The sequence below is a fragment of the Cheilinus undulatus genome, linkage group 2 (genome assembly GCF_018320785.1).
Source record: "Cheilinus undulatus linkage group 2, ASM1832078v1, whole genome shotgun sequence".
In the NCBI taxonomy this organism is placed as follows: domain Eukaryota; kingdom Metazoa; phylum Chordata; class Actinopteri; order Labriformes; family Labridae; genus Cheilinus; species Cheilinus undulatus.
Window position 1 is genome coordinate 52470972 of NC_054866.1, and position 23643 is coordinate 52494614.

The window sequence follows — 23643 nt, forward strand, 5'->3', positions numbered from 1 at the left end:
AGACCCCAGGTTGGGTACCAATGCCTTAAGGCTTATAACCAGGATACTCAAGTCCATGTAAAGGCACTCATTAAATGAGATTTCCTGTTTTAAACTGTAAACATATTTAGGAGGTGGGGATGCCAAACGGCTGAAACAGAAGTCTCAAACCCAGGAGTAAAGATGGAGTTGTGTATGACGACGGGTTTAATCCCTGTGAAGAATGTCTCAGCCCCACTGGGGGACAATGGTACTAACGTCTTAGAAACTAACTGTAAATAGCAGAAAAGTGACTGAACACTGATGTGTGTAGACAGAGAAATAGAGACTGACGATTTAATGTGGACTACTTTTCGTCTAATTTTGCACAGAATGTAAAAACACCACTTTTCCTCTCGATGGTGGACGTTGTGTTCGTCCCGATTATGAAATGATGTATCATATCAGTCAACAGGTGACACCTCTGAAGTGTGGTCATACTGCAGCTCTTTAAGTGTCTATTAACCAATGGGAGAGCAGCGAGTACACAGTGATGCTGGATCAGGTGTTTCTAACAAGGTGTGCTGGTCTGAGAGCAGTCTGGATCATACATGTCTGAATTTAGTGATAACTGCAGCAGCATAAACAACTATTGCAATTTCAAGTGTATTTTAAAACGTGTTTTTTGTTGAAGTTTTTAAAATATTTGATTCCTTCATTTTGAAAGTGTTATCTTAGTAATTGATATTGTCCAAAGTACTGAAAACTTAATTTATTTCATAATACCAGTGCATGGGGGAGGATGAATCAGTCAAAAATTGCAGAAACTCTCATGCATAACTGTGCAGTATTGGCAATGCACTGGTGTTTGCCTGCAATTTTCAATTAATTAAATCCTAAAATTACTAATAATGAGCAGTGAAATTCAAAAATTTGAATAGTTTTTTCACTCATAAAATCATTCTTAAAATGTTTTGTTTTTTCATCATTTTGACAGTGCCTGATTTTGTTGTGGTTCTACTGACAGATGATGGCTGTAGTGTAGGAATGTCCAAACTTTTTCCAGTGGGGGCCACAATCAGAAAATACATCAGGATGATGGGGCCACTTTCATTTACCCCACCATGAGGCTATTAAAGTTTGTAAAACTAGTCTACTGCAGGTAAAGATATGCTTAGCGATTAGGCATGCTAAAATGGCTATTTCATGGCTGACAAGGCAAATATTTTTTTATTTATTTATTTAACCTTTATTTAACCAGATAATTCCCATTGAGATTCAGCAGCACACGTCATAATAAATAATACATTTCAGTGTCAAATCACAACAATAAGTTAAAAACAAACAGTACTATAGAAAGTGCATAGTTATTTGCAGATAAAGTGCTGGAAAATGACTCAAAAACAAATCTATAAACACAGACACTATTCTGAGATCTCACGATGTCTGTCGTTTAAGACCGAATGAAATGCTCCAAGTGAAATGAGTTCAGACAATTTCAAGTCAGTCTGGAAAGAGTTCCATGCCGAGGGGGCAGCAAAACTGAACGCTTTTTTCCCCAATTCAGTTCTGACACGAGGAACAAGCAGATGGACAATGCTGCTAGAGCGCAAGGCATAATGGCTTTCAGTTCTTTGAAGAAGAGTACATAAATAAGAAGGAGCTAAGCCAAGGAGAGCCTTATAAATTAGAGTCATCCAATGGGTGTACCTGCGAGCACTCAGGGAGGGCCAGCCAGATTTGGCATAGAGTTCACAGTGATAGGTGAGCCAACTACAACCAGTGACAAACCTCAGCGCACAGTGATCAACAATATTCAAAGACTGTAGACATTTGGCTGAAGCAGTCATATATGGTACATCACCATAATCCAGCAATGGTAGAAACGTTGCAGATACAAGGTATTTTCAAGCACTGAGAGAGAAGCAGGACTTGTTTCTGTAATAGAAACCAAGTTTAACCCTTAGTTTGGTGACCAAACTGGCAATATGTGCTTTGAAAGAAAGCTCACGATCAACAAGAAAACCTAGATATTTATAGATGGACACCAGCTCAATGGGTACACCTTGTGAGGTTAAGATAGTGGGGATATTCATATTAATATCCAATCTTGGGGTGGTCAGTCAGATTTCAGGGGGCCCTGGTCAGCCCTTGATCCCACTGGCTGTGCCCCTGCAAGGTCTTTGGTGCTGCTTTTGCTGATGTAATCCATCAAGGCAGTATAAATCAAGATATGATTATCATTTAAGTTGCTAATGTGTTTACCATTTACAGAAAAGATCGTTTTGGGCCCTTGTTTGCCAAGACAGTTGAAGAAAGACATCAAATATATAATAGAGAAAGTGGGGGAAGATGTGCACCGGGACCTGGAATCGATCCTGCAACCAGTGAACTGAGGACTACAGCCTGTGCTGATGGGGGGCCTGCTCTACCCACTGAGTGGAACCAGCCCCCCAAAATAATCCTTTTTAAGTTAAAGTTAGCACAAGGCAACTGTCAGTCTGTTAAAAGCTGTCAGCCCGTTTAGTGTTAGCATCAAGCTAACAAACTCAACTGTAAAAACTGAGGTCCTTAGCTTTGAAGCTTCAAATCATTGAATCAGTATTAAACATAGGCATGTATCAATACAAGAATGAACCTTTGTGACTGTTTTTATACCATGGGGGGGAAAAAAGAAGCCAAAGCCACCCAATACTGGATAACATATAGGGATGAATAGTTTAAGATGACTAGAAATTACCCAATTTTGGGCGACTCTGGCTTCTATTTTAAAAGCAATAGTATCAAAATATTGACTAGATTTTTAAATTTTACAAATGATCTCAGAGATTAAATTCTGGTATTGTAGCAACACTTAAAAATGAAAATATAAGATGAACAATAAATAAAAACATGCTGTCATCCTGGTAGAGTTGATGGAAAAGGGGTCTTTGTTAAACAATAGAGTCCCTAGAATGGAACCTTGAGGAACTCCACATTCACTTATCTTAACCAAAACCAACAAAGCCTCAATTTTACGCTCACTTTAAACCAAATTTTCTTGATTCTGCACGTTTGAAGTGAAATGAACAATGCATGTCCTAATTAACCTCATGACAATATTAAGGGTAGAACGTTAAAATAAACCCCACAAACTAAGATTCAGATTTAGAAGGGGCTGTGGCTGAACATTAGAGTCCCTAGGATGGAACCCTGAGAAACTCCACCCTTAGTTACGTTTGCTATTTCTAAAATCTAATGAAGCACTACTTTTTACTAAAAATGTCCTTGATTATGAACTCCTGAAGCCGTTTGAAGTATGAAGGATGCCTTAACCAGCTAACAAAGCTAGTGATGGAAAGACTTAAGAATTTATAGAAATGTTGTTTGTATGAATCCAAATAGTTGCCAGAGGCTTACCCAATGTGTAGGAGGCAACTACCAAGGATTCTGGTTCCCTAAACCATCATTTTTTACTCCTCAAACTCAAAGAGCTGAAATATAACAGAGGAGACGTCAGCTTTTTAACATTAAATTTCATTTTTAGATGTTTTCCTTTTCTTCTACAAGTTAGAAAACCCAGTCAGCTGGACATGCCTGAAAGCTGCAGAGCAGCGGCTTTGTGCATCTACAAGGTGAATCTGTACTTTCCTACTGCCTGTGAACACACCTCACAGCATCACTGTGTACTTCTCCACCGTTTAACACTCAGGTTAATCTGCTGCATTATGACCACGATGCTGTCACAGGATATTCTTTTAGACATGATATCACTGGCATCTCTTTCAGATCACTCCTGTCACTTTAATTTATAGTTTTGATCAGCGTTTACCGCATTTTTATGTTTGCTTCAGTGTTTAGTACGACCTCATGTGTTTGATATTTCCCTGTCTAATGCTTTTTTGTGTTTTCAGGTGTCTGGGATAAAAATCTCTCCTTCAGTTTTACCAGCTCAAGATGTGAAATTTATCTGAGATAAGTAGACAATTTCACCCCAAACTATCACAGAGATATTGTTTCTAAATGATATCAGCTCCGACATCACTCAGCATGATAACCTTTATCTGCAACAAGTTAATATCTGCTTTACTAACACTCAGTCGACTCAGGATTGTGTCATTTAGATCTTATTTGGCTTTCTAAAATGAAAAGAAGAATGTTTAGTTCTGTATTTTATCTGTTTGACAGACTTTAAAACTTCTCCAGGCTCTGTTAATATTTAAAACTATTCTTCTATTATTCTTCTGCTGGCCACCCCTCAAATAAATGATTGTATTGGTATTGTTTCAAGAAAATGTAGAGCATTCGATGATTAGAAGATTCAGAGAAATGTGCCAAGATGTATGTCTTGGCTTTATACTAACACATAATGGAAGTTCCCATTAAAGGCTGATGGTTAGCATTTCAGTCAAAGTACTATTTATAATGAAACAATCCTGATTTGACAATACTGTGTAATACAGAATGTTTAAAAGCAGTTTACCAAATTCCACCACCAGGGGGCTCTCAAATCAATAACACATTTAGACAAGTGCAGACCAGCTTGGTCCATCTCTGCTGTTTATTTTTGAATTGAGGTCTCTGTTCACAGAAACAGCACCTCATGAGACGTATTTACAAGGCCGGTTGTCAACCAACTGTACCCAGAGGGTTTCCTGCCAGCACTTTAGTCCGTGGTTCTAATCTGGTCTCACATCAGGGCCCACCACCTTTATTCTGAGAATGAGGACCCAAATTTGCAATAATTACTAAAATGAAATATGTTGCAGTTTTGAACCCTCAATAAAACAAAACATTGGACTGATCAAAGAAAGCGCATCATTGTTGAAGCCCTGACATGACTAGGCTCAGATTGTACCTGTGGCTAAGCATCATGGGAGCTGGAGTTTATCCTGGGCTGGTTCTGCTGAAGGAGAGGTGTTTCCTGTTATTTGTGTTTTCAGAATTCCCAAACATTTCCAGAAACATGCCAAAAAAGGAAAAAGCAAACATCTGACTGGCAATGTGATCTCCATGTCTTCATCCTCAAGTGCAATTAGTGAAAATACACACACACACACACACACACACATACATCATGTAGCATTAAGCTAAACTTCACTACGGCTATGTTAAAACTGGAATCAAACACTCCGTTTAGACAGCGCATTATCAGGGATTTATACCTGATGAAGGCCGGGTACCAAGTAATGCTTCGTCTGGATGCACCTTAATGTGCCCTGGAACCTGTTTGATATCAGATAGCTCAGACTACACACAGAACTGGTCTGGTCTTGGATGTCTTCATTAAGACTGGATTAGTTGTGTAGATGCAGCATGCACTGGGACGAAGGAGCGCACTGTTAACTCGTGTGATCTGCTAGCAAAAAAATCAGGACTTTATTTATGTCTCCAGCCTTGCTTGGCGTGATGGCGATTCTAACTCTTTTTAGAGATCTGGTTTATGCTGCAGAAGCTACTGAGCTTATTATGGCTTTTACAGCAAAATCTGATGCTCCTTTACCACCACTGAGAACAGCAGACACCAGATGTTCTTAAATCCACCGCGTAGAACAACCAGGAGGAAAACTAGAAGAAAACTGGGGGCAGTTTTCTGTGTTCATCTTCTCTCTTTGGTGCATTTCAGTGGAAGCAATACAGCGCCACGTACAGGCTTGGCATACATACTACAGCGTTTTCAGTGGTTCTGTGGTTACGCGGATATTTCCTGAAACGGTCCCATATTTACAGAAAACTTTTTCAAAACGTAACGGAAATATATTGTTTTCGTCTCTGTGTTCTAAGGCCTTAGAAAGCAGGTGGAACTGGCGAGGAGCGAAGGAAACCCTCCACATGTCCAACAAATTCTAGCTATGCCCTACTATTTGACAAAAATGGAGAAGGAAATCCCCAAACATCCCCAGCTTCACAAACATTCCTTTTTATACCTTTGATGCTGTCATCCCTTACAGCCTTTAATAGGCTTTAGAGAGATGATGGCATCTTTTAACGCCTATTGAACATTCCATCCTTGCCTTTTTCCTGCAGGTCAGTCTCAGCCCCCAGCTGTCATTTCAGACCACCCACTACTCCACAAGATTTACTAGATTAATAATATATCAGCTAGTTATTTAAAAGTATGACACCATGAGGGAGAAAAGCGGTTAAAAAGGCACCACTTCCATATCAGCTCATGGCCAAGTTGCCCCCATTTATTTTAAACAGCAGCAGCTCCACAACAGCATGTAAGGATACTTAGCCATGGTTGTTCTGATATCGGGCCGTCTCTGCAGACTTGTTGTTAATGCAGATTGTGGACATGCGTACTTGGTATCCGAGTGCCTGGATCCTGTAATAATGCACTGTCTAATCCAGCCCTAAAAACACTAAACCCTCCACTAACACACACACACACACTCCCAGGTTTTCACGCCATCAAAGTGCCACACTAACACTCCTGCTCGGTGGAAATGTAATCGGTGTGTTGTTCTGATCTTATTTCTCTCTCCGTTTGAACCTTTGGACTGTGACTTTTTATTTTTCTGTACTTTGCTGCTCTGCTTTATGCTGATGATGGATTTCTTTATATGCAACGCTCACTGGGATGGGTTAACCCTTCGGATGGCAGCTCCTCCCCGTCTAAGAAGGTTCACTGAAATTCACTGTACAGTTAGAGTCATCATAAAGTCTTTTAACCAGAAGATCTCACTGTCTGACAAGTCATTTACTGCACAGCTTATCTTTATGTTACTTTTAGATTTTTGTCTGAAATAATCCCGGAGCTTCAGTCAAACCAGGAAACGTGCACTTAACACATCTGATGATCAGGTTAAATCTGGGTGTCCTCTGCAGAGCAAACTTTTCAATAATACATGGTTAAAAAGGAAATCTTGATTACTTTAATAATACATCCACAATTCCAAAAAAGTTAGGACTCTCAGTAAAATATAGATTAAAGTACAATGTAATGATTTTCAAATCTCATAAACCCATATTGTATTCACAATAGAACATATCAGATGTTGAAACTGAGACATTTTACCATTTAAAGAAAATATTAGCTCATTTTGAATTTGATGGCAGCAACAAATCTCATAAAAGTAGGGACATGACCATGCAGGCAGGCCAAAATTTCTTTATCTAATAATCCTCTGGGGGCCTGATGTGGCCTCAGACGTCTAGATCAGTGCTTCTCAACCTTTTTAGCCAGCGGCCCCCAAAATAAAGGTGCCAGAGACCAGGGACCCCCACTGTAACTGAAGGAGGTTGAACACAGACATGAACTATCAAGAATGGTCATGTGGAGACAACGCCGCCCTTAAGGGGGATAGAGGGGAGAGCCTTCTGGGACCCAGCCAAACTGGGGGCAGGGAAAATCCTGGGCTATTGTAATGTTAAGCTGTGATATCCGTATTTTAAATTTAACATGAAAAAAAAAACACTCCTATCAAAGAAACAAATTCTTTTTTTTAAATCATTTGTGTGGAATATAGACTTTTTAAAAATGTAAATCTATTTTGTTTAAAAAAAAAAAACAAAAACAAGATGGGTTTAAAATTGAAAAAAATGGGTTAATAATGGCAGAAAATGGTGGTGAAACTGGATCCTAAAAGTAGCAGAAATGGGTTAGAAGTGACGAAAATAATATAAGAATGGCAAAAAATGGGCATAAATAGTGGTAAAAGGGAATTAAAAAGTGGCTGAGAAGGCTTTAAATTGGCAAAAATGGGTGGAAATGTGGTGAAATGAACTGAAAAATCAGTATAAACTCTCAAATCAGTGCTAACAGCAAGTAAAAATGGGCAGATAATGGCAGAAACTGGTCAAACTGGCATAAAAAAAGTGGCAGTAATGGGTCAACAGAGGCAACATTAATTTAAGTGGCAAGAATTGGGAAAAAAATCATTACTGTTATAATCTTGGCTTCATTGACTTGTTCTCTTATTTATAATGCTATTTGTTAATACAACAGAGATAAAAATATGAACTAAATCTTTTAACTGATGCACAAACACACAGAGGTCTGCACAACAACAAGAAATTATGCTAAGGGAGAAAAAACGGAGTCAGAATTTAATAATTTTCCCAGATCTTAAGAATACGGCAAGGCTGATGAGTTGTTTTTATCAATTATAGATGTCAAATTAGATAAAATCCCCACCTTGGGATTGTAGTAGATCCTGTTTATTCCACTGTTTGTTTTATTAAGGCTTGAACTCTGGAGAGTAAGACATGGACCCTTGTAGAAAAATATTTGTCTGCTTCACTGAGAAAAAGTTAAATCCCATGGTAGAGATCTTATAAGATAATAATTTAAGTCAAAGCAGATAAAATGTATCATTTCAAAAAGAAGGATACTCTCACATCTAAGCTGTCACAGCCACCAGGGGGCAGCAGAGTAAAAGCTGTCCAGCAGGAGGAGAAGCAGCGCTGTCAGATGACATCATTGACAGGGAGGGAGCAACCCTCTGATTGGCTGTTGTCTGAAGAAACACTGACTTTTCCTCTTGTGGTGTGGATCTATAATGATGATGATGTAGAAGGCCTTCATCATATAACCCTGAATCTTTCAAATCAGAAACCAGCTTCAGCCAATCAGAGGCCTCAGCTCATTTAGAGCCGTGTTTATGCCTTCCTGAAGAATTAAGCTGCTCTCCTCTTCATTATTAAATGTGAAAAGCACACTGTACCTGAAGGTGGATGAAAACAGCCATGCACATTCTAGAATAGTCACGTGGAGACAACGGCGTCCATTAGGGGGGAAATGGGAGAGCTTCCGGGGCCCAGCCAAACTGGGGGCCAGCAAAATCATGGTCCATTGTAAAGTTAATCTGTGATATTTCATATTTAACCTGAATAATAACCACTGTTATCAAAGAAACACATTTAAATTTACTTGTGTAGTTAGTATCCCTCTTTTAAAAATGTAAATTATTTTGTTGAAAACAGAATTATAATACATTTAAAATAACTGAAATAGGTTAATAATGGCAAAAAAAAACATGGTGGGAAAGGTGGTGAAATTCGATTTTAAAAGTAGCAGAAATGGGTTAGAAATGGCAAAAAAAATAGATAAAAGTGGCAAAAAATAACCAAAAAAATTCGGCAAAAATCGGTTAAATGGGCAAATATGGACATATTAGGTGGTAAAAGGGGATTCAAAAGTGGCTGAAATGATGTTTAAGTGGCAAAAATAGGTGGAAATTTGGTGAAATGGGATGACAATTAATATAAACTTGCAATAAATGGTTAGCTGAAGCAGAAACTGGCAAAAATGGGCATATCAAATAGTGAAATGTGGCTTAAAAAATGGTAAAAAGGGGCTAATAGTGGCAATAATGTGTCAACAGAGCCAACAATAGGCAGAGAGTGGCAAGATTTGGTTTAGAAGTGACAAAAACAGGCAGAAAAAATTGGTAGAAATTGACAAAAAAAAAATTTTATTGCAAAAATGTGTTAAAATATCTAAAACTGGTGGGAAAAAGTGATGAAAATGGGATAAAATTTGACAAAATTTGTGTAAGTGGCAACAGTGTAATTAAAAAATGTTCTTAGTTTTTAATGCATCTGGAGACCCCCTCTCAGTGTCTTGTGACCCCAAATGGGGTGCCGACCCCAATGTTGAGAGCCACTGCCCTAGAGCAGTGGAGACGCGTTCTCTGGAGTGACGAATTGCACTTCTCCATCTGGCAATCTGGTGGACAAGTCTGGGTTTGGTGGTTGCCAGGAGAATGGTACTTGTCTGACTGCATTGTGCCAAGTGTAAAGTTTGGTGGAGGGGGGATTATGGTGTGGGGTTGTTTTTCAGGAGCTGGGCTTGGCCTCTTAGTTCCAGTCAAAGGAACTCTGAATGCTTCAGCATACCAAGAGATTTTGGACAATTCCATGCTCCCAACTTTGTGGGAACAGTTTGGGGATGGCCCCTTCCTGTTCCAACATGACTGTGCACCAGTGCACAAAGCAAGGCCCATAAAGACATGGATGAGAGAGTTTGGTGTGGATGAAATTGACTGGCCTGCACAGAGTCCTGACCTCAACCTGATAGAACACCTTTGGGATGAATTAGAGCGGAGACTGAGAGCCAGGCCTTCTCGTCCAAAATCAGTGTGTGACCTCACAAATGTGCTTCTGGAAGAATGGTCAAAAATTCCCATAGAAACACTCCTAAAACTTGTGGAAAGCCTTCCCAGAGGAGTTGAAGCTGTTATAGCTGCAAAGGGTGGACCGACGTCATATTAAACCCTATGGATTAAAAATGGGATGTCACTTTAGTTCATATGAGAGTCAAGGCAGATGAGTGAATACTTTTTGCAATATAGTGTATTATAAAAACTAACTTTAATAAAAATGAATGAAAAACAGTTTTTCCCCTCGTCTCTCTTTTTTTGCCTTCTTTTCTCTCATTCTATCCTTAGTCCAACTCCTCTCCTCTCACCCTTTTCTCTCTTTCCTTTCCTCCTCTCTTTGTTTCCTTTTCTCTAAATGTACGGTAACCTTAACTCCACAGTTTCAAGTTTATAGAGTTGTGCAAGAACAAGAAACAAAACTCTTTGATTTCCTCTCGCTTTCATTCACTCCTCGTTCCCTCTCCTGTCTTTGCTTCCTCCTTTTCTCCTCTTGAGCTTTTCCTGTCTGTTTTTGGATCCCTCTTTTCCTCTTCTCCTTGTTCCTTTTTCTCTTTCCTAATGTTCCCTCTCTCTACTCTTCTTCTCTTTCCCTGTCTTTGCCTTTCATTTCCTCCCTCCCTCTCTTTTCTCTCCTCTCTTCCTCGTTGGTATTTATCTGCTTCCCGTCGTCTCAGCACCTGTCCTCCACCTGCTCTCCTCTCTTCTCTCTCTTTCCTGCTGGGACCTTTTTTTTTTTTTTTTTTTTGGTGCATGGTTCCTCAGCATTATCAGAACAGTCGCCAAGCTGACCAGAGTCCATCCATCATGCTCCAAATATAAACACAGACATATGCTGCAAACAACCACACAGACTCACGTGGAGCTAGAGCTCCCGCTGGGATCCAAACGACCACTGATTTTAATGAACTAGAACGGATGAACAAGCAGAAATACAGAAAACATCAGGTAACGTCCTGTTTGTTTTATAATAGCCTAACAGCAGAACAGAGTCGAATAAATTATATAAACTAGACTAAAAATAGGCTGAACATGTTCGTCACAGCGCCACTTTGGTGGTTTAGGGTAGCTAAATAAAATTTTTAAACCCCAGAGTAAACACTAAAGTCAGTTTTTAAAAGAGGATTTCATTTATTAAGCAAAAATTCATCCAAACCCACCTTGCCCTGTGTGAAAAAGTCATTCCCCCTAAACCTAACGACTGGTTGTTCCATCCTTGGCAGCAACAACTGAAGCAAGCATCTGAGATATCTGTCAGTGAGTCTTTCACATCACTGTGGAGGAATGTTGTCCCACTCTTCTCTGCAGAATTGTTTTGGAAGGTTTTCCAGTAAGAACTTCCTGTTTAAGGTCATGCCACAGCATCTCAATCAGATTTAAGTCCACATTCTGACTAGACCACTCCAGAACCTTCATTTAGGTTTAAGCCCATTCAGAGGTGGACTTGCTGAAATGATGGGATCATTGTTCTGCCCCATAAGCCAAGTGTGCTTGAGTTTGAGGTCATGAACTGATGGCCGGACATTCTCCTTCAGGATTTTCTGGCAAGTGGTCCAGGTCATGGTCCAGACCATCACACTACCACCTCCACCATGTCTGACTATTGGTCTGATGTTCTTTTGGTGGAATGCTGTGTTTTACTCCATGTGGAACGGGATGCTCACCTTCCAGAAAGTTCCACTTTTGTCTGGTCAGTCCACAAAATATTTTCCCAGAAGTCTTAGGGATCATCAGGATGTTTTTATTCCATTGTGAGACAAGCCTTTATGTTCTTATTGGTCAGCAGTGGTTTTGGCCTTGGAACTCTCTCATGATGCCGTTGTTGCCCAGTCTCTTTCTGACTGTTGAATCATGAACTCTGACCTTGACTGAGTCACTGCGGTCTTAAGATATGGTTCTGGGTTCTTTTGGGACCTCCTGCATGAGTCAGCCATGCGCTCTTTGAGTCACTCCTGGGAAGGTTCACCACTGTTCACAGTTTTCTCCATTTGTGGGTAATGGCTCTCACCATGGTTGGCTGGAGTCACAAGGCTTTCAGACTGATAGATGTAGGGGCGTAGCTAGGGATTTAGGACCCCCAGAAAGCATATATATAACACAAGGGCCCCCTAAACCAGCTAGCCAAGCAACAAATGTTACGTCATTTTTACAGATATCTATGCATTTTAATGTTTTTTTGAGCCATAACGTCTCCATTTATGAGCAATATTTTACTATGGTTAAATTACATTTACTTGCATTATTTTGCACTGCTGGACTCTACCATTTGAACATTTTTTAAGGAAGGAGGAGGCTCCCCCAGTATTTATTTTATTCTATTTTGTTCAAGTTTCAGTCTTTTGACTGAATAATTTAGTCACTTTTGATTCAATAATGAAACTTAACACTAAGAAAAAATAAACACATTTTTCATTACAGGTTTCTCAGGGGTCCCTCCCTACAGGGACCAGGTAATCAGTACCCTTTTTCCCCCCCTGTGCCACTCCCATGGATAGATGTCAATGACTTTGTGTCTCATCTGTTCTTGAATTTCTTTAGATAGTACTTTGTCAGATCGGTTCTATTTAAGGGATTTCTGGATTCAGCAGGACTGGCAGAAATCAGGCCTGAACTCAGCTTTCCGAAAACTGTGGTTAATCACAGTTAATTCATGATTTAACATGGGCGATGGCTGTTTCACACAGGTCCAGCAGGTTTGGATGTTTTTTTTCCTTAATAAATTAAATGATTTTTTTGTCTAATATCCGAAAATTTTAAGTGTGACAAATTTTGAAAAAGAAAAGAAGTCAGAAGGGGGCAAATACTTTTATCTCAGCATTGTAGTCTCCTTGACAACAAAATATATTCATTTAGCACAGCCTTTAATTTTTAGTTGGTCTTAGTCTCATTTTTCTCATGAAAAGAAAAGATATCCAATGAACATTCTTAGTCGTTTTAGTCAACAAAATTAACACTGATTATCCGCTCATGATATTAAAAGTACATGAAACAGGAAGCAACTGAGACATCATGGCAGAGCTAGAACTCACCAGTGATCATTTATCCCTGCTGGCCTGAGAACGCCTCAGAATCCTCCAGAAGCTGGAAATGTCACTGAGGAGAGCGACATCTGGGCTGAAATGAGTCAGCTGACCCGGCCCTGGATGGAGCAGATCATCAGCAAATCTGTTTGTACAGCACAAAGACAAATTCGATTTGATTTCCAGCTTTCAATGTGCTGCAGAAAGTTGGGACAGGAGCATATTTACCACTGTGTTCATCACCTTTTCTTCCAACACGCTCTGCAAGTGCCTGGGCCTGAAGGCAGTAATGTCTGAGATACTGAAAGTGGAATTCTTTCACATTATTGCTCAATGTTCATCTTAAGTTGCTCAGTGATTTCTGTTGTCATACTCTGTGCTACATAATGCTCCATAAACTCTCAATGGGATACAGTTCTGGACTTTTTAAAATCCCAACTAGGCTCCACCCTCTTTTACTGTGAAGCCATGCTGTTGTAACCCCTGCAGAATGTGTCTTGGCATTATCTCTCTGAAATACCAGGGACGTCATTAGCTGAGAAGTCATCTGCATGGAAGCAGATGTTGCTCCAAAGCCTGTATGTACAGTACCTCTCAGTATTGATATTCCCAACAAAGATGTGCAGGTGACCCATAGCATTGGTACTGAACCCCTCCCAACATACACACACACACACACAAAACTGTCACAGAGGCTCTGTTTTGAACCTTGTGCTGATAACAATCTGGATGGTCTTTTTCCTTTTTACCCCTGTGGTCACAACGGCCATTATTTCCAAAAACTGAAACACACAATTCCACTTAAGGTCAGTCCATCTCACATGGACTGTGATGTATTTAATGCACCTTTGCCTTTTTGACAGAAAAAAATATTTTAAAAACCCTCTTCAATGTCAAAGTGAAAACAGATTTCTTCAAAGTAATGTCAACCAAATAAAAATATGTAATGTAAAATAAGTGACTGCATAAATCTTCTGCCTGACCTAATTCAACAGAGGTCCACACAGTTGGTGCTAGTAGTCTCACATTTAGTGAAATGGGGATCACCTGAGTGCAGTAAATGCAGTGTAAAGACGCCTTTGTCTGATAGGTCTCAGTCACTGGTTCATCAGTATTCCTGGCTACCATTACACCATGAAGACAAAAGAACACTTCAACAACTCAGAGAAAAGGTTACTGAAAAGTAGAAGTCAGGGGATGGAAAAAAAACCATTTCAAAGGCTCTGAACATCCTCCACAGTTCACTTTTGTGACATGTATAAATCTGTCTAGATCAGGCCATCCTCAAACTGAGTGAGCGTGCAAGGAGACTAGTGAGAGAGGCCACCAAGACACCTATGAATACTCTGAAGGAGTTCCAAGATTCAGCAGCTGAGATGGGAGAGACTCTGCAGACAACAACTGTTGGCCAGGTTCTTCACCAGTCAGAGCTTTATGGGAGAGTGGCAAAGAGAAAGACACTGTTAAAGAAAACTCAGATTCAGTCTGGACTAGAGTTCACCAAAAGGCATGTGGGAGACTCCATGGTCAAGTGGAAGAAAGTTTTTTGATGCATCACCAAAAACACACCCTCCCCACTGTGGAGCACGGTGGTGGCAGCATCATGCTGTAGGGATGTTTCTCAGCAGCCGCCCCTAAAAGACTCGTAAAGGTAGAGGGTAAAATGAACGCGACAAAATACTGGAAAATCCTGGAGGACAATCTTATTCAGTCTGACAGGGAACTACGGCTTGCAAGAAGATTTATTTACCTGAAGCATTCAGAGAAAGCTACACAGAAGTGTTTTAAAGACAACAAGGGGAATGTTCTGGAGTGGCCGAGATGAAATCTGGACCTCAATCCAACAGAGAATTTGTGGCCAGACTTGAAGAGGGCTGTCAGCGTCTGGTTCCTGTGCAACCTGGCAGAGCTTGAGCAGTTTAGCAAAGAAGAATGGCATAAGAGTCCAGGTGTTTGAGCCTGACTGAGACCTATCCACACAGACTCAGAGCTGTGACTGCAGACAAAGGTGACTCTACTATATACTGACTAGAAGAAGGTGGATATAACTAGCATTACTTTGTAGAAATCTGTTTTCATTTCACTTTTTTGTGTGTGTGTAAAAGACAAATTAAGAAGGTGAATACTTTTTATATGCACCATATCTCTGCTGTTCATATGAAGTCTTAGTGTGTGTGTGTGTGTGTGTGTGTAGGGGGGGGGTTGGTATGTTTTTTTATCTCAAATGAAAGAAGCTGCTTTAGAAAATTGGAGAGTTTTTCAGAAAGTTTATCATCATCTTCATCATGTCACCTTAAAAACTCCTCCGGTGGTGACGTCACACGAGCTGCAGCAACACGGCGCGAGCAGAGAGAGAGAGAGAGAGAGAGAGAGCTGAGCACAGGTGATAGCGCGAGCCTCAACGTCCGCAGAGGAAAAAATCAGCGAAGAAGAAGAGGAAGAAGCAGGAGGAGGAATCCCCGCCGTGAGCAGGATCGTGGGGTTTGTGTCTTTCGTCCCTTTCCTCCCGGTGTCTCCCTCCTTCCTCCTCTCTCTCCGCCGGCATCGATCATCAGCAGCCGTTTCTCCTCACATTCGCTCTGGATCGACGCTACAGCTGATCCAGTAAGGAAAGGAAAGGAGTGGATTTCTGCCGTGGCCGAGCCGAGCTGAACCGAGGAGAGCCGAACCAAGCTGAACCGAGCCTAGCCGAGCTGAGCTGAGCCGTGACGGGAGATGGAGGGCAAAGAGAAGGCACCGGCAGGTAGGATGGATGGAGGGAAGTTTGGTGCCAGTGTGAGGGCGGATGATGGGAGGAGGGTGGAGATGATGATGGATGGATGGATGGAGGGATGGAGGGAGTGATGCATGTTGGGTAGAAGTGTACTGCAGTGGCAGCCTCTGCCCTGCCTGCTGCTCACATCCTGAATGCAGCTGCACTGGAGCTTCTAGGTGTGGTTATTATGGGATGGGGTGTTTTCATCCAAATGGCTGAGAGAAGCCTGATGCAGCAAAACACCAGCAGAGAAAGACAGACAGAGGGAGACAGGTGGGCTCAGGGAGAGACAGCAGGATGTAGAAAAAAGGACAGACAGGTGGGTAGAGAGACAAAAAGCAAGACAGAGAGGGACAGGATGAGGTATGCAGACAGGTTGGAGAGTAAATAGACACAACAAGGAAGGAGAGACAGACAGGAGAGCAGTTACAGAAGAGAGAGACAGACAGGAAGTCCAAAGGAGAGACAGGAGAGCAGTTACAGTAGAGAGACACAAACAGGAAGTCCAAAAGAGAGACAGGAGAGCAGTTACAGTAGAGAGAGACAGACAGGAAGTCCAAAAGAGAGACAGGAGAGCAGTTACAGTAGAGAGAGACAGACAGGAAGTCCAAAAGAGAGACAGGAGAGCAGTTACAGTAGAGAGAGACAGACAGGAAGTCCAAAAGAGAGACAGGGGAGCAGTTACAGTAGAGAGACGCAGACAGGAAGTCCAAAAGAGAGACAGGAGAGCAGTTACAGTAGAGAGAGACAGACAGGAAGTCCATAAGAGAGACAGGAAAGCAGTTACAGTAGAGAGAGACAGGAAGTCCAAAAGAGAGATAGGAGAGCAGTTACAGTAGAGAGAGACAGACAGGAGGTCCAAAGGAGAGACAGGAGAGCAGTTACAGTAGAGAGAGACAGACAGGAAGTCCATAAGAGAGACAGGAAAGCAGTTACAGTAGAGAGAGACAGGAAGTCCAAAAGAGAGATAGGAGAGCAGTTACAGAAGAGAGACGCAGACAAGAGGTCTGAAGAGAGACAGGAGAGCAGTTACAGTAGAGACAGACAGGAGGTCCAAAAGAGAGACAGGAGAGCAGTTACAGTAGAGAGAGACAGACAGGAGGTCCAAAGGAGAGACAGGAGAGCAGTTACAGAAGAGAAACACAAACAGGAAGTCCACAAGAGAGACAGGAGAGCAGTTACAGTAGAGAGAGACAGACAGGAAGTCCAAAAGAGAGACAGGAGAGCAGTTACAGAAGAGAGACACAGACAGGAAGTCCAAAAGAGAGACAGGAGAGCAGTTACAGAAGAGAGACACAGACAGGAAGTCCAAAAGAGAGACAGGAGAGCAGTTACAGAAGAGAGAGACAGACAGGAAGTCCAAAAGAGAGACAGGAGAGCAGTTACAGTAGAGAGACACAGACAGGAAGTCCAAAAGAGAGACAGGAGAGCAGTGACCGTAGAGAGAGACAGACAGGAGGTCCAAAAGAGAGACAGGAGAGCAGTTACAGTAGAGAGAGACAGACAGGAAGTCTAAAAGAGAGACAGGAGAGCAGTTACAGAAGAGAGACACAGACAGGAAGTCCAAAAGAGAGACAGGAGAGCAGTTACAGTAGAGAGAGACAGACAGGAAGTCCAAACAGAGACAGGAGAGCAGTTACAGAAGAGAGACACAGACAGGAAGTCCAAAAGAGAGACAGGAGAGCAGTGACCGTAGAGAGAGACAGACAGGAGGTCTAAAGAGAGACAGCAGTTGCTGTTAAAAGAGACAAAAATGAAGTCAAAGGGAGATGCAGAAGAGCATTTACAGCAGAGAGAAAGACAGACAGGAAAGCAGTTACAGTAGAGAGAGACAGACAGGAAGTCCAAAAGAGAGATGGAGAGCAGTTACATTAGAGAGAGACAGACAGGAAGTCATGGAAAGAGACAGGAGAGCAGTGACAGTCCAAAGCGACAGACAGGAAGTCCAAAAGGGAGACAGGAGAACAGTTACAGTACAGTAGAGACAGACAGGAAGTCCAAAGATAAAACAGGAGAGCAATTACAGTGGAGAGAGACAGACAGGAAGTCCAACGGTAAGACAGGAGTGCATTTACAGTTGAGAGAGACAGACAGGAAGTCATGGAGAGAGACAAGAGAGCAGTGACAGTCAAGACAGACAGGAGGTCGAAAGAATAGACAGGAGAGCAGTTACTGTGGAGACAGACAGGCAGTCATGAAAAGAGAGACAGGAGGGCAGTTACAGTAGAGAGAGACAGACAGGAGGTCCAAAGATAAGACAGGGGAGCATTCACAGTTAAAGAGAGACAATCAGGAAGTCATTAAGAGAGAGAGGATAGCTGTTACTGTCGAGAGAGACAGACAGGAAGGCCATATCCCTCCCCTGAATTTTGTCACTCAGTGTTTTGGTGATAGGCGAGTGTTATCTGACACATTTCATGCAGAATTTAATCCCATTTTCTTGATGGAAATATTTATTGACCCTTCTGTTCCTATGTGATGCCGTCGATGCTATCGGTTAATCTTTGTTTACTTTGGATTAAAGAGCATAGTTGCATTAAGGCAGTCGCCATTACCTAAAGCTACAGTGGTCATTTGCTGCAGGTTGTCGTAGTAATTAAGACTTAGTATTTGACCAGGATTATGGGCCCAAAATGATAGAAATCTGAAGAATCACACTCCCAATTACAAAGCAGTCGGGGTGCTTTGTTTAATGTAATTAATAACAAAACAGAATGTTTGTCAAATCTCATAAACCCATATTTTATTCCCAGAGAACATAAACAACGTATCAGATGTTGAAGCTGAGATGTTTCACCATTTCATGACAAACATTAGCTCATTCTGAATTTGATGGCAGCACCACATCTCAAAAAAGTAGGGACAGGGCCATGTTTACCACTGTGTAGCATCCTCTCTTCTTTTAACACCAGTCTGTTGACATTTGGGAAGTGAGGGGACCAGCTGAGAGGAATGTTGTCCCGTTCTTGTCTGATGTAGGATTCTAGCTCCCAAACAGTCCTGGGTCTTCTTTGCAGGATTTTTCCTTTTCTGATGCTCCAAATGTTTTCTATTGGTGAAAGGTCTGGACTGCAGGTAGGCCAGTTCAGGACCTGGAGTCTTCTCCTGTGAAGCCATGCTGTTGTGATGGATGTGGTATGTGGTTTAGCATCATCTTGCTGAAATAGTCAATGCCTTCCCTGGCAGAGATGTTGTCTGGTTGGGAGCATGTGTTGCCCTAAAACCTCTCTCTACTTTTCGGCATTGATAGTTCCTTTCAAGACGTGTCAGACCACCAGAGTCTGAGTAAAAGCGGACTGAGACCAACCTTTCAAGCAGTCTTGGTTTGGTTGTTTGACTCCAGAGTTTGATTGGCAGCCTTAAAACCACAACAAACAAACCAAACTCACTCGGTAAACAAACTCAAGCTTGTTTTAACTGAACCAAACAGATCCCATGTGAAAGCATGCTACATGTCAATCCTTGTCCTTCTGTTGGGTTATTTGGATTTACTCTAAATATTTGCCACTGACTTTGGAAGTGTAATTTTCTGCAAAATGCACATCCCTGCTGCAGAGAGACAGAGGGCAAAACAACGAGGAGAGCTGCACCATATTATATATGATATCTGCAGTGGCGGCTGGTGCATTTCAGGAGGGCTACAACAAAATTACAGTTATATTAATTCCATGTGTATCAACAGACGTTACTACACTCTGGGTTAGATTAAATTCAAAGACTTGTAACATCTGTATTTGTTTGGATTGAGAACGAATTGATAACTATATGTCTATAAAATCACAATTCTTAGAATTCTCCTAAAAGTTCTTTAAATCATTCAAACCTGTCTGAATCCAGTCTGGATCTGATCTAAGAAGTTTGAAAATGATTCACTTATTCAGTAACTTACCACACATTTAAATCTCTAACGGTATTGTAGTCATATTAATAAAGTGTATTATAGAGTTTAATTGTAAAGATTATGTATATTTCTACAATATATGGACAAAAGTATTCAGCCGCCTGCCCATTCCACCAACAGGGACTGTAATGACGTTGTATTAAAATCCATGTATTTTGATATGGAGTTGGCCCTCTTTTGCAGCTGTAACAGCCTCCACTCTTCTTGGAAGGCTTTCCAAAAGATTTTAGAGTATTACTGTGGGAATGTGTGTCCATTCATTCTGTAGAGCATTTATGAGGTCAGGCACTGATGTTGGACCAGATGGCCTGGATCACAATCTCTGCTCCAGTTCATCCCAAAGGGTTGAACTGTTTCACCACACCAAACTCATCAAACCATGTCTTTAAAGACCTTCTTTGTGCTCTGGGCTAGGGCTGGACAATTATGGCAAAAATCATAAATTCAGATTAATTGAACTCTTTTCCTCCATTATGATTAATGAACAGTTATTCCACCCCCTACCTTGGTTTGTGCTGTAAATATTTGTATAACTTTGAAACAACTGGAATTTTGCATATTTTAAATAGGGCTGTCAAAATTAATGCATTAATTTGGATTAATCCATCATCATGATTAATCTGATTAAAAATTTTAACGCAATTAACTCATCTACAGCGCAAAATGACTCAAAATCATTGAAATGTCTCTGGCATCACATTTCGGGCAGTTTGTCCAAGTAGAGTTACCGTCGAGCATGCCGCCGCGCGTGCACAAATGGGTCGTTGATCTGGTAGTGACCAACCAACTCTATATGGAAGATGCCAAACAGCACATTGGCCCTCTCGATGGGAAATCTAAGTCCAAAAAAAAAAAAAAAACATGACGGAACAGTTTACTGGCATAAAGTATTATACACATTCTGCAGGAAGGAGTTTTCTTTTCACCGAAGCACTTCCAGCTTAAAATACCACACTAACACGAAGCTTGCGTTTGTCGGAGATTGAGTCTGTTTGTTTATGCAAAATGAAACGCGATTAATATAGATTAAAAATGAATGATATTTAATCATGATTAATCAAAATTAATCCACAGCAACCCTGTGATTAATCTGATTAAAATTTTAATCCAGGGGAGCAGGTGGCCTAGTGGTTAAAGGCACTCCCCATGTACGCAGGCAGCCTGGGTTCGAATCCGGCCTGGGGCCCTTCACCGCATGTATCTCCCCCACTCTTGACCCTGTTTCTGACTCTATCCACTGTCCTCCTCTATCTAATAAAGGCACAAAAATAAATATTAAAAAAAATAAATTTAATCCATTGACAGCACTAGTTTTAAAGTTTAATGCATCAGTCTTGTGTACATCCAGAACAAAATGATGTGGCCTAAGCTTTAAAATGCCGTTCTCTTTAAACAGTTTTGTGCCCTTCTGGTAATTAAACCAGACTGGTTCTGATTCCAGTTTGACTGGCCATTTTCAAATGAATTTTCCTGGGCTGAACTCCTGATAAAGATTCAAGATGAAACAGATTTTTTTCCTTAAAAAACTGTCATTGACATCAGTTACTCACACTGACATAAGTTACAATTAAGCACCAACAAGGATGATATACCACAAACTACCATAGACTGTTGTTTTTTTTAATAAAAACTAACCTTTATCTGAAAAAGTCACAAAAATGATCATTCCTTTTAATGATCATATTCCTTGTTGCAATTATAAAGATAAAATTTTAAGTTTTAATTTGTGTCTATTAGTAAAAAAAACCTTTATCACCCATGTTGATTATTTTAATCAATAGCTTAATTAATGCTTTCTGTTTATTGGTGTTTTCCACAAAATTAAACTAAGACCCCTCCCCCCTTTCTTCATAGGCTACACACAGCAGCTCACCTGTTTCTCACCTGATCTGTTTTCTTTCTCTCCCTGTGTTTCTAATTTAGTGTTATCATCAGTAGCCTTTTTACATTTAATCACCTTTCAACTTATGTCGTAATTATTTGTTTTCACCTGTGAGTTGATTTAAAACAGCTGATCAGCATGAGGAAGTTTGATGTTTATTAATTCACGATCAGAACCAGCGCGGTAACCTGGCAGTGTTTCTTCAAACAGTCACAAACTAAACAACAGAAGACAGGAGAGGATGCGTTCACAGTATAAACCTGATGACAGAGTCTCTGTGCAGAGAGAGATGCAGAGCGAGCGACCACTGCACACTTATTGATTGATCACGCATGGCACTGATCTCTATAAATAGATATATTTGGGGTTAATTTACTGATGTGTGACGCCCAGATAAGATGATGTTTAGTAAACTCTGTATACGTATTACCTTGATCATATGTATCATACAAACACTGGCCTGATGCGCCCCCCCTCGCTGCCCTGAAAGTTGAGTTTTACTCTGTAGCGCTTCCGTGTAGTTTTGGATGGGGCGGTGTCACGTGACTGCCTTTCATATAGTAAAAAAGGGCCTTCCTCAAGTTGTTGCTGCAAAGTTGGAAGCATAGCATTGTCCAGAATGTCTTGGTCTGCTGAAGCATTAATATTGGTCTTCACTGGAGATAAGAGACCTTGCCCAAACCCTGTAAAACAGCCCATTACCATCATTCCTCCTCCACCAGACTTTACAGTTGGCATAATGCAGTCAGGAAGGTGTGACCAAATACTTTTGTCCATATAGTGTTTTTTTTTTTTTTAAATGTATGTGGAGTTCAGACTCTTTCCAGCGAACTAATGTGTACATTTCTTTACGTTATCACATGCACACCTTAAGTTCTGTCTGAAGGAGAGCCAGTCCATAAGGTCCTTCTCCTGCTGCATCCATAACTGTTATCCATACTCAAACCCATGTTGTTTTGTTGTTTTCTCCTTAAACAAATAAAAGACCGCTACAATTACACAAAGCGCCTCTGTTGTGGAGTGACTGATACTCTCTGACCCCCCGATGACCTGTAAACTCTCAAACAGTCGCAGAGACAGTGGTGACATCAGCTGACGATGAGCGGTTGGCAAAGACAGGACAAGAGCTTTGTTGCATAGTCTGACATGGCGGGGTTGTGAATGACCAAAAAAAAAATCTGAGCTGGCTTTTATACAGACCTACCTGTGCCAGCTGAAGTCTTTTTCGTTGCTCCTCCTCATTCTTTAGACTTTAACATCTAATTTAAGGTCTGAACTACACGGGTGAGAGGTTCAGAGGCAGATCTGCAGAGGTGGTGAGACTGGAAGAGACAGTTAAGACTGAGGGCAGAGAGGTATGATGGGAGTACTGGGAGTCAGCAGCATCTCAACAGAAGAGGCATAAAGCACGCTGGAGAGGAAGACAGGATGATCCAAGGAGACAGATGATGGACGAAAGGAGAGACAGACGTCTGACAAACAGCTGAGCTGGATAAACCTAGGTGGTAGGTTGGTGCTGATTCTAAGCCGTAGCGGCCTACATCGTCCTGACAGACTCATGCATTGGTTTGTCTGTGCCTACTCTTTTTCTGTTTGTGTACAGGGAACCATGGAGACTAAAAGTCAGGGGAGCTGATTAATATTGATCTTCACTTGATTATTCTGCAGTTATTGAAAAGAAGGAAAGAGAGGAGACATGAGAGGGGATGCATAGTGTGGCTGCTGAATCAGCTGAGACGAGGACGGTGGCAGTTTTTCCTTTCACTCAGACGCTGACAGAGACATGGATGAGAAAATGCACGTCTGGTATTTTCAGGTGTTGGCGAGCAGATTTGTCATCTGCATGTGTGTGATTTTAGCCACGTCTCCTCAAACATCATATGGCCACCTCTGAAACCTAAACCACTAACGTTATTGTTTCTATAAAAGTCCTAATACTCCTGAGTTTACTCTCATGCCTTCATGCATTTGCACATTGCATCAATGATTTCACTTATTCTACAACAAATAGACTAACTTAACTGATTTAATGCCATTTTACCTTT